Raw genomic sequence first — 13,530 nt, forward strand, 5'->3', positions numbered from 1 at the left:
GAAAGACGTAATGTGAGAAATAATGAAAATAACAATACAAAAAAGCTTTTATAACAATGACTTTTCCTTAGTGACTTGTTTTGTTAGATAATACCATAAAATGCAGGATGCCAAAAGAGGCAGAGATTACCCGAAAGCTGGACCGCAGCAAGAACGGAATCGGGTTGGATGTCCCGGATTGTTCCGCTTTCTCAATGATGTTTTTTTTATCCTTGACTTGTCCAACAGAAAAAACCGCTTCTTATTATACTCTTTCAAATGTCTCTTATGAAACGATGCAACTATACCCGGAAAACCCATAATCCTGGTTTGTCTTCCACCAAATTCCATGTTTATCAGTAGTGGAACAAATTTCAAGCAAGTAGCACATTTAAAAACATTATATACACACAAGCAGTAATTTTTAGAGTATACAAACGTTAAATATTGTCTTAGCTGAACGGTATATGGGTACTTCACGGTACAATATTTTTGAATTGCAATGGATGATATCTTTAACTAACTAAGTTATTAACTAAACTTTAATATCTGTGCAAATGTAATGCACCAGGAAAACGAATGTCCTCCGACAATCGCTAAAGCTCGGTCGGACCTTTCTAAAAAATATTCTTCTATGTTTCTAACTAATCGAGCAATCAGTAGAACACGGTGGTCTACTCGAATCACGCCACCTCGGCAGCTCGGGGCCTCCTATATTCCTTACCCTCGTTAGATGCATACTCAGCCCCATTGCACAATGGTCCAGAAGATGCATTTAAGTGGAAATTAGCATTTAGAGCTTGACAGTTATTCTCTAAACAAAAACTGTCTTAGACAAAGTTGTTACTCATGATAGAGCGCTCGTTTTTATGTTGTCAAAAATAGGGTGACCAAAGTTTTCGATGAAATAAAAAATTTAACTCTCTTATCTTTATAGATAGAGATAAACATAGTTCGACAATGTTATAGCTCCAATTATTTGAGACACCTTTGTAGAACAAAGTTTTTCTCTATCTCTTGAAATCACCGATATAGCGCCTTTTTTTTAATTACGTTAGTGTCACCATGAAAAAAACTGTTTTTTGCTCTAACTTTTATATTTCAAATTTTACATGCAAACTGTCTTCGAGAGACTTTTAGAGCTTACTAATAAAAACATTTTTCGATGCAGAACTTGTCAATATCTCAACTTTACTCAAAGTTATTGATATTTCTTCCCAAAAAATATACTCTTTTCATTTGTTTGTTATTCTTTCGGGGACAAACATGAAGAATGTTTGTTGACGGAATTTGAAAGAACATATTTCACTCTATATAATATGGGATTTTCAAAACTATGTTATTCTTTGTGTTTGAGTAAATTAAAATAGAAATCATGAGTTTTTGGATGAAAACCTATCAATAACTTTGAGTAGGATTAAGATATTGACATGTTCTGCATCGCAAAATGTTGGTATTGATAAGCTCTAAAAGTCGTACGAAGACCATTCTGATGTAAATTTTAAATATAAAAGTTAGAGTAAAAAAAACCAGTTTTTTCATAGTTACCCTAATGCAACTCAGATAGAAGGCGCTAAAAACAACTTTGTGGGAGATATTTATTGTTTAGACAAAAACTGTCTTAGACAAAGTTGTTACATATGATAGAGCGCTCATTTTTATGTTATAAAAATAGGGTGATCAAAATTTCGATGGAATGAAAAATCTAACTTTCTTCATAGAGATAAACATAGTTCAACAATGTTGTAGCCCCAGTTTTTAAACAACTTTGTAGAACAAAGCTTTTTTTCTATCTTATAAAATAATCGATTTAACGCTTTTTTCTAAGTTGCATTAGGGTGACCATGAAAAAACGGTTTTGACGTAGGACTACGTCTAACCGGAAGATATAGGGGGTGAAATGGAAATCTAGGCACTGAACAAGTAGGAAAAAATGCAAGATTTGGAACGCTTATAACTCGAGCATTTCTCAATAGATCGCAAAGGTTTTTGCATCAATTGATAGGAAATATATCTACGCATCTATCATAACGAATAACATTTCATTTTTCTTGAGATAAATAATTGAATAATTGTGAAATATCAACCATTGTCCAAATACACTATGTGCCCATTTTTGATTGGTCCATTTTGTGCTCCTCAAATCGTACCGACCAAAACGGGCAACCAGAGCAGCAGCGAAATAGAATGAAGCACGATTGGAAAGGAAAAAGAAAAAAAATGAGGGAAACATTGGTCGCAGTCTCACACATGCGTAATTCTCGAGCCAGCCAGTCAGCTTCAAAATCCCCTCTCCGCTGCCGTAACGATCATTCTCATCCGAACCGTACACCACATCGTTTCGCATCACCTCACATCAACAAACCAACACAAGCAGCCATGGTTGGATATGGCAAAGGAGGAAAAGTGAAGGGAAAGGCAAAATCCCGCTCGAACCTTGATCTGGAGTTCCCGCTCGTGTTGATCTGGAGTTCCCCGCAAGGGTAGCTAGGCCGAGCGCGTTAGTACCAGTGTACCAGTCCACCTAGCCGGCGTTATATAGCTTCGGCCGCCGAAGTGATCGAGTTAGCTGGCAAAGCTGTTCGCGACGATAAGAAAACCTGCATTCGGAACAGAACACATTCGGTTCGGTGAACATCAAGACAACAGGCAGTTGCAGCGAGTGGCGAGTGGCAAACGCAATCGCAAAACGGCATCAGGTAACAGAAGAAAAAAGTTTGTTCTTTATACAAACTGCTTTGGCGGCAAATCCAGAACAAGGCGGCATCGAGGGCGTTCGAAATGGTTTTTTTCAAAACCACGAGTACTAAGTTTTCTAAATTGGAACCATTCCATAAAACAAGGCGCTTTTCAGGGCCATTAAACCTTCCAAAAAAGAGTTTAGGAAATAAAGTTCAATGCTTTCTAAAACATTATCCAAAATAATAATAAAACACAAATTGATGTTTTCATAATTTGTTTGCCAGGATCTGATGAGTATGTGAATTTGGCAGTTGTTCTGAGCTTATTGATAGTTGGGGACTTTCCTGATTATTCAATTTTCACCAATTCTTAAATTGTTTCGAGATTGAAAGTACAGTAATCTACAATTAGTTCGACATTTAGCTAATTGGACGGACATGTAATGTGACTTATTTAGTTGGACATTTTTGTAAACATAGAGATCCAAATTATGATCCCACATTGAAAGTCGACACTGTACCACTGTCATCGCAAATGTTCAATTACAGGTTAAAATTACCTCCAATCCGACACTGAGTAGTGGTAATGCGACGTGTCATTGAATGTAATTTACTGTAAAATATGTCACAAGCTGGATGGGAAGAAATTTTCCAACTGTGAAAGCTGTGGCGAGTGACAACAAATCGCTAAACAGGAAGGTTTAGCCGAACAAGATGGGGATATCGAGTGATAACAAAACAATAAACTCTTTAGACTTTTTGTGATCCTGAAAAGGACCCTTTTTAGTCTGTATGTGAATCCAACGAGCGAACAAATCGTAATGAATGTATTTTTTTGCCATCGCTCCCTTTTAACGCTCATTCGTTCGTCTCGTTGGACCCGCCCCTTTGGCTGAGTCTGCCGATTTGTCTCTATCCTGTGAGTGTGTACCGCTAGAGTATAAAACACGCGGACCCCAAAAAAATATCTTATTTTCCTTTAAACCGTAAACCCGTGTGGTTGTACGGCATCGGCATCGTGTACTCAACAAAGGAGGAAAAGAGAAGGGAAAGGCAAAATCCCGCTCGAACCGTGGTGGTCTGCAATTTCCCGTAGGTGTATCCGCCAATTGCACCGGAAAAGGTAGCTAGGTCGAGCGCGTTAGTACTTGTGTACCAGTCCATCTAGCCGGCGTTATATAGTTTCGGCCGCCGGAGTGATCGAGTTAGCTGGCAAAGCTGCTCGCGACGATAAGAAAACCTGCATTCGGAACATAACACATTCGGTTCGGTGGACATCAAGACAACAGGCAGTTGCAGCGAATGGCGAGTGGCAAACGCAATCGCAAAACGGCATCAGGTAGCAGAAGAAAAAAGTTTGTTTATACAAACTGCTTTGGTGGCAAATCCAGAACAAGGCGGCATCGAGGGCGTTCGAAATGGTTTTTTTCAAAACCACGAGTACTAAGTTTTCTAAATTGGAACCATTCCATAAAACAAGGCGCTTTTCAGAGCCATTAAACCTTCCAAAAAAGAGTTTAGGAAATAAAGTTCAATGCTTTCAAAAACATTATCCAAAATAATAATAAAACACAAATTGATGTTTTCATAATTTGTTTGCCAGGATTTGATGAGTATGTGAATTTGGCAGTTGTTCTGAGCTTATTGATAGTTGGGGACTTTCCTGATTATTCAATTTTCACCAATTCTTAAATTGTTTCCAGATTTAAAGTACAGTAATCTACAATTAGTTCGACATTTAGCTAATTGGACGGACATGTAATGCGACTTATTTAGTTGGACATTTTTGTAAACATAGAGATCCAAATTATGACCCCACATTGAAAGTCGACACTGTACCACTGTCATCGCAAATGTTCAATTACAGGTTAAAATTACCTCCAATCCGGCACTGAGTGGTGGTAATGCGACGTGCCATTGAATGTAATTTACTGTAAAATATGTCACAAGCTGGATGGGAAGAAATTTTCCAACTGTGAAAGCTGTGGCGAGTGACAACAAATCGCTAAACAGGAAGGTTTAGCCGAACAAGATGGGGATATCGAGTGATAACAAAACAATAAACTCTTTAGACTTTTTGTGATCCTGAAAAGGACCCTTTTTAGTCTGTATGTGAATCCAACGAGCGAACAAATCGTAATGAATGTATTTTTTTGCCATCGCTCCCTTTTAACGCTCATTCGTTCGTCTCGTTGGACCCGCCCCTTTGGCTGAGTCTGCCGATTTGTCTCTATCCTGTGAGTGTGTACCGCTAGAGTATAAAACACGCGGACCCCAAAAAAATATCTTATTTTCCTTTAAACCGTAAACCCGTGTGGTTGTACGGCATCGGCATCGTGTACTCAACAAAGGAGGAAAAGAGAAGGGAAAGGCAAAATCCCGCTCGAACCGTGGTGGTCTGCAATTTCCCGTAGGTGTATCCGCCAATTGCACCGGAAAAGGTAGCTAGGTCGAGCGCGTTAGTACTTGTGTACCAGTCCATCTAGCCGGCGTTATATAGTTTCGGCCGCCGGAGTGATCGAGTTAGCTGGCAAAGCTGCTCGCGACGATAAGAAAACCTGCATTCGGAACATAACACATTCGGTTCGGTGGACATCAAGACAACAGGCAGTTGCAGCGAATGGCGAGTGGCAAACGCAATCGCAAAACGGCATCAGGTAGCAGAAGAAAAAAGTTTGTTTATACAAACTGCTTTGGTGGCAAATCCAGAACAAGGCGGCATCGAGGGCGTTCGAAATGGTTTTTTTCAAAACCACGAGTACTAAGTTTTCTAAATTGGAACCATTCCATAAAACAAGGCGCTTTTCAGAGCCATTAAACCTTCCAAAAAAGAGTTTAGGAAATAAAGTTCAATGCTTTCTAAAACATTATCCAAAATAATAATAAAACACAAATTGATGTTTTCATAATTTGTTTGCCAGGATCTGATGAGTATGTGAATTTGGCAGTTGTTCTGAGCTTATTGATAGTTGGGGACTTTCCTGATTATTCAATTTTCACCAATTCTTAAATTGTTTCGAGATTGAAAGTACAGTAATCTACAATTAGTTCGACATTTAGCTAATTGGACGGACATGTAATGTGACTTATTTAGTTGGACATTTTTGTAAACATAGAGATCCAAATTATGATCCCACATTGAAAGTCGACACTGTACCACTGTCATCGCAAATGTTCAATTACAGGTTAAAATTACCTCCAATCCGACACTGAGTAGTGGTAATGCGACGTGTCATTGAATGTAATTTACTGTAAAATATGTCACAAGCTGGATGGGAAGAAATTTTCCAACTGTGAAAGCTGTGGCGAGTGACAACAAATCGCTAAACAGGAAGGTTTAGCCGAACAAGATGGGGATATCGAGTGATAACAAAACAATAAACTCTTTAGACTTTTTGTGATCCTGAAAAGGACCCTTTTTAGTCTGTATGTGAATCCAACGAGCGAACAAATCGTAATGAATGTATTTTTTTGCCATCGCTCCCTTTTAACGCTCATTCGTTCGTCTCGTTGGACCCGCCCCTTTGGCTGAGTCTGCCGATTTGTCTCTATCCTGTGAGTGTGTACCGCTAGAGTATAAAACACGCGGACCCCAAAAAAATATCTTATTTTCCTTTAAACCGTAAACCCGTGTGGTTGTACGGCATCGGCATCGTGTACTCAACAAAGGAGGAAAAGAGAAGGGAAAGGCAAAATCCCGCTCGAACCGTGGTGGTCTGCAATTTCCCGTAGGTGTATCCGCCAATTGCACCGGAAAAGGTAGCTAGGTCGAGCGCGTTAGTACTTGTGTACCAGTCCATCTAGCCGGCGTTATATAGTTTCGGCCGCCGGAGTGATCGAGTTAGCTGGCAAAGCTGCTCGCGACGATAAGAAAACCTGCATTCGGAACATAACACATTCGGTTCGGTGGACATCAAGACAACAGGCAGTTGCAGCGAATGGCGAGTGGCAAACGCAATCGCAAAACGGCATCAGGTAGCAGAAGAAAAAAGTTTGTTTATACAAACTGCTTTGGTGGCAAATCCAGAACAAGGCGGCATCGAGGGCGTTCGAAATGGTTTTTTTCAAAACCACGAGTACTAAGTTTTCTAAATTGGAACCATTCCATAAAACAAGGCGCTTTTCAGAGCCATTAAACCTTCCAAAAAAGAGTTTAGGAAATAAAGTTCAATGCTTTCTAAAACATTATCCAAAATAATAATAAAACACAAATTGATGTTTTCATAATTTGTTTGCCAGGATTTGATGAGTATGTGAATTTGGCAGTTGTTCTGAGCTTATTGATAGTTGGGGACTTTCCTGATTATTCAATTTTCACCAATTCTTAAATTGTTTCCAGATTTAAAGTACAGTAATCTACAATTAGTTCGACATTTAGCTAATTGGACGGACATGTAATGCGACTTATTTAGTTGGACATTTTTGTAAACATAGAGATCCAAATTATGACCCCACATTGAAAGTCGACACTGTACCACTGTCATCGCAAATGTTCAATTACAGGTTAAAATTACCTCCAATCCGGCACTGAGTGGTGGTAATGCGACGTGCCATTGAATGTAATTTACTGTAAAATATGTCACAAGCTGGATGGGAAGAAATTTTCCAACTGTGAAAGCTGTGGCGAGTGACAACAAATCGCTAAACAGGAAGGTTTAGCCGAACAAGATGGGGATATCGAGTGATAACAAAACAATAAACTCTTTAGACTTTTTGTGATCCTGAAAAGGACCCTTTTTAGTCTGTATGTGAATCCAACGAGCGAACAAATCGTAATGAATGTATTTTTTTGCCATCGCTCCCTTTTAACGCTCATTCGTTCGTCTCGTTGGACCCGCCCCTTTGGCTGAGTCTGCCGATTTGTCTCTATCCTGTGAGTGTGTACCGCTAGAGTATAAAACACGCGGACCCCAAAAAAATATCTTATTTTCCTTTAAACCGTAAACCCGTGTGGTTGTACGGCATCGGCATCGTGTACTCAACAAAGGAGGAAAAGAGAAGGGAAAGGCAAAATCCCGCTCGAACCGTGGTGGTCTGCAATTTCCCGTAGGTGTATCCGCCAATTGCACCGGAAAAGGTAGCTAGGTCGAGCGCGTTAGTACTTGTGTACCAGTCCATCTAGCCGGCGTTATATAGTTTCGGCCGCCGGAGTGATCGAGTTAGCTGGCAAAGCTGCTCGCGACGATAAGAAAACCTGCATTCGGAACATAACACATTCGGTTCGGTGGACATCAAGACAACAGGCAGTTGCAGCGAATGGCGAGTGGCAAACGCAATCGCAAAACGGCATCAGGTAGCAGAAGAAAAAAGTTTGTTTATACAAACTGCTTTGGTGGCAAATCCAGAACAAGGCGGCATCGAGGGCGTTCGAAATGGTTTTTTTCAAAACCACGAGTACTAAGTTTTCTAAATTGGAACCATTCCATAAAACAAGGCGCTTTTCAGAGCCATTAAACCTTCCAAAAAAGAGTTTAGGAAATAAAGTTCAATGCTTTCTAAAACATTATCCAAAATAATAATAAAACACAAATTGATGTTTTCATAATTTGTTTGCCAGGATTTGATGAGTATGTGAATTTGGCAGTTGTTCTGAGCTTATTGATAGTTGGGGACTTTCCTGATTATTCAATTTTCACCAATTCTTAAATTGTTTCCAGATTTAAAGTACAGTAATCTACAATTAGTTCGACATTTAGCTAATTGGACGGACATGTAATGCGACTTATTTAGTTGGACATTTTTGTAAACATAGAGATCCAAATTATGACCCCACATTGAAAGTCGACACTGTACCACTGTCATCGCAAATGTTCAATTACAGGTTAAAATTACCTCCAATCCGGCACTGAGTGGTGGTAATGCGACGTGCCATTGAATGTAATTTACTGTAAAATATGTCACAAGCTGGATGGGAAGAAATTTTCCAACTGTGAAAGCTGTGGCGAGTGACAACAAATCGCCAAACAGGAAGGTTTAGCCGAACAAGATGGGAATATCGAGTGATAACAAAAACACAACACCAAAGGTTCTTTTCAGAACCATCAACATATTCATAAAGAGTAAACAGTAAACTAATCCATTTTTCAGGTAGATAGGTAGGTATTCACGTAGGTGAAGAAAATAAAACAATATATTTAAAATATATATTTAACAAAAGCTGTCCCCTTTGTATAGTCCTACGTCACTCCGGTTATGTCCCCGACATTACCCACCCGTCTTTTTCTGCTTTAACTTTTATATTTCAAATTCTAAATCAAAACTGTCTTCGTGCGACTTTGAGAGCTTATCGATACCAACATTTTGCGATGCAGAACTTGTCAATATCTTAATCCTACTCAAAGTTTTTGATGGTATTTTACCCAAAAACTCATGATTTCAGTTTTAATTTACTCAAACACAAAAAATAAAATAGTTTTGAAAATCACACATCATGTAGAGTGAAATATGCTCTTTCAAATGCCGTCAATAAACTTTGTTCACGTTTGCCCCAGAAAGAATGACAAACAAATGAAAAAAGCATGTTTTTTGGGAAGAAATATAAATAACTTTGAGTAAAGTTGAGATATTGACAAGTTGTGCATCGAAAAATGTTTTTATTAGTAAGCTTTAAAAGTCTTTCGAAGACAGTTTGCATGTAAGTTTTGAAACATAAAAGTTAGAGCATAGCAGTTTTTTTCATGGTGATCCTAACGTAACTTAGAAAAAAGGCGCTATATCGGTTATTCCAAGAGATAGAGAAAAACTTTGTTCTACAAAGATGTCTCAAATAATTGGAGCTATAACATTGTCGAACTATGTTCACCTCTATCTATAAAGATAAGAAAGTTATTTTTTTTTATTTCATCGAAAATTTTGGTCACCCTATTTTTGACAACATAAAAACGAGCGCTCTAAAAATATTTAAAATATTTAAATTAAATTTAAATTGCCGGTTCTAATAGTTATACCTTACTGCCACGATTTGAAGTGCTATTTTTTTACATTATTACATACTGCACATACTAAAAACGGAAAAACCTTGGAAAGAAACAAAGGACGATAGTCGTAGTATGTTCTTTTAAGTTTTATTTATTGATCTTGAATTTTTTTGTTTTTTGAATGAAATCGAGTGAAATGAATGTTGTAGTGTTTGTAATGGTATTTTTAAGTAATTATATTAGAACATCTCAATAATACAGAAATTTCAGTTTCTTCCAAAATGACAGTTAGGCTCTCATGATTTTGAACGCTAGCATTAATTAACGAAAAAATGTAGTTCGTTCATTTTTACTAATTTGAATATTATGGCCTTTGATAGTAATATTTTCTCTGCTTAGTAGATTATGATATGAAAAGTAATATTTGGATCTATTATCTCATTTCCATTGGGTTCTTTTTGGCATCCAATTTGAATTTATCCGCATGACCCAGCTATTTATTGAAGAATTTAGTGGCCCATAGTTTGCGTGATTCCATGGAAGCAGTTGAAGATAGTTGATTCATGACTCATTATCGTTCTCGCGAGAACAATACATAAGCTGGTTGTATGTCGTGCTTTATTTGTTTCTAGTTCTGATCTCTACTTGTTCATAAATTCGCTTTGAAAAAGGGTTTGAGCGGTTGGTAATTTAAATTTTTCCAGTAATTGAGCTGATCTTATAATAAGTATTTAGCGGAAATTTTCTGAAATTTTGTTCATTTTTTGATCGCCTAACACCTCGAGTTTCGACCGAAATAGAGTTCCGACAATGAAATTTTCGCCTGGCCCTCGTCGGTCCCTGCGGATCGACAGTAGACTTTTCTAAAAGCTAGAGGCGGGTTATATCGGTACTATATCCGCAAGGTGGAAATAGGACTACCGTTGTTTAGCAATCAATTAGTAACAATAAAAATAGTTTTCATCTTTTAATAAAGTGATTACAAATCTGTGATACGGTATCGACCCGAAAGAGTCGGTGGCCATCTCGTATTTAACAAGAATCAACATGCATAAGGAGACGTTGGTATACCTCACCTCACTCGTAACGAAATTCGACATTTTTCCTGTTATTAAATGACTATAATTCATGAAAGCATAAAGAGCTATAAAATAACATAAAAACGTATTAATCGATTGATGTTTCATTGGTGTAAGAATCAGAACATACCATAACTACATGCTCGAGGCAAACATATTTTTTTTACATTTCATGTCTTTTTTTGAAGAAAAAAACGTATAACGTTCTTCTAGAGAGTTACCAGATGATAAAGGTTCTAGAATATCAAGTTTGTGTGTTTCTTATATTTGTTGTCTCCGTGTTGTTGGTAAACTAAGAATTAATGCCTGTTTTTATGGGTCATAAAAAGATGATATAAAAGGATTTCTAGGAACTTCTTGCGACTTAAGAGACGAATGAACTCTCAGAGTTTAAAGTCTCTCTAATTCAATACCTTCCTTCCTTCCTGCGACTTGTTTTCTTTTCGATATTGTTTCATACACAGTAGAACCCCGATTATCCACGGAATAGTCTGACTAGGTCACCGCGGATCACGAAAATCGCGGATAATGCAATAAATGACTGAAAAAGATGCAAACACAATATTTCAGCATGATAACTATGTTTTATCAATAAAGGTATCATTAAACAATCCATCTATAAGGTTGTGTACACCAGAAGTCAAATAATGTGAAAGTAATGACCAAAACAAAAATGCAAAATCCTAAACCTCATTGACAATTTCCGGGAAAGTCCATAGCATTACTATGGAACTCGCTTTCGCGGATAAACCGCATCGCGGATCATCCGCTCGCGAATAATCGACTTTCCAGTGTATTTTGAAAAAAAAAATCTCTGATACTATAACTGTAAAAATAACCATAAGCCAGCGATTAGTTTCTAGTTTACAGCTTACAATTCTTCCCCAAGTGTAATTCTTTTACAAGTGTGTGTATATGTGTGATCATTGTATTTAACGAGTAACTATACGAAAGTCTAACATAGTATTTTGGTTTTGCACGTATGATTCTAATATATTTAATACGGTGAACAAGGACTAAAGTACTAAAAACAAATAAGAATAGTCCAATAATGATGTTATGCATCATAATCAATAAATATTCTACACTACTAACATTAACTTATACAATTCATTGAACAATATTCTAAAATATGAAAAAAATCACTTGTCCAAAAAAGTTACTCCTATACTAAAGTGACCAGATGGTCAAAGGTCTATCGCGGGACACAAAAAAACAAAACGTTATGTATATACGTTATGTGAAAATAAACCATAGTTTAGCGAGTCTCATTTATTCGTGAAACACTTAACATGTGTCCTTGCAATTAAACCTGATCTGTATTATTTCTTTCAAAGTATCGTCATTCAGTTGTGATTTTTCGGTGGTTTAGATTTTGTTTACGCCTGAAAATCACTGGCTCAGTTACCTGGCCTGGCAAGCACGATTCAAATTCAACAATTTTCTTCAATGGGGATCAGCCTATTATGCCAAAAGATCACTGGAGAATGGATAATGGATCGGCTGGAGATAAACATTCTCGCGTAGACCGCCAACCTTCCCAACATACTCCAGCTGCGGCCTATGGAAAACTTTTAAGCGAATGGTTATAATGAAGAGATAGCTGACCGAAGCCACGGAAAGGTAAAAGAACATGTCGACATACATCTTTTCATCAGCCATGATTGAGGTTCCGGCCAACATTTGCTTCATTTCCGATACTTCATCAAACAACCCTGCCTATTCCTGTCCAGCATATACTAGTTCTTCCGGCTTATTTAACTCGTTAAGCCCTGACCGAGCTAGAGGACCAAAGATGAACTTTTCGCTTGACTCACGTTGATACATCTTTATAAAAATCAATTTTCCGATTTTGTTGCTGTCGTTTCCTGTTGACACTCTCTAAACAAAAAGTCCACTGTCAGTGCGATGAAACCAGCTCAACGTATTAATCGTTGAATGCATTGGAAGCGCTCTTGAACAATCTGACAAATAAAAGTTTTATTTTGATGTTCATCCATTTAAGAAAATCAATATGATCAAATTGTAATACTGAAATATATTGATATCGCGGGACATTTCCGTTCCTTTTGCCAAATGCGGGACGTTTCGCGGGACGTAATCCTACGCGGGACATTTTGTTGAAATGCGGGACTGTCCCGTGTAACGCGGGACGTCTGGTCAGTTTATCCTATACTCGCATCGGTGTCACAGACCAAAAGTGGCTAAAAAGTGATACATATGTCCTTTGTACCAACACATGCGATACGCTAAACTATGACGAACGACGAATGAGGAAGCTAGACAGAATCGTAAAGTCGTAGTATTATTCGTAGATATTTTCTGAGAAATGAACGAACTATTGATTTCTCGGTCTATGAGACCAGTGTGCGAGTATAGTACGGTTAAGCGTGCGAGCGAGACCATCTTCCTGTCCCTTTGCATTCACTACTAATTGCATTTCCGAGTGGGCGCCAGTTTATATACTGATTTGTGTGATTTCAATAGCCTGTTTTCAAAGCAATTTTTATGCTATTGAAACGAGTTTTCGGGCCAATAATCAATGAGTATATAACGCATAGACATTTAATCTTTCGAATGAAGTGGTTTTTTTAAATCAGAAAGTCATGAAGGCTTATAAAGCGAATCCAGGACTTTTGTACGTGGATTTGGTCTCGGTGCTGTTCGCAGAACAGTTCGGAATAAACGCATTCGAGAAGGTATCTCCAAGTATCGTGCTTTGTTTTTGTTTTACGGACAAGTTTTTGTCGGTAAGCTGATGATTTGGCATGGAATCTGCAGCCGTATCCGAAAGATTTCGATTTCCATCACAATCAACAATATGAACGGACAGCTATACAACAACGAATGCCTCAATAAACAGGTCCCACCGAA

This window comes from Toxorhynchites rutilus, chromosome 3 (assembly GCF_029784135.1).
Source record: "Toxorhynchites rutilus septentrionalis strain SRP chromosome 3, ASM2978413v1, whole genome shotgun sequence".
NCBI lineage: Eukaryota > Metazoa > Arthropoda > Insecta > Diptera > Culicidae > Toxorhynchites > Toxorhynchites rutilus.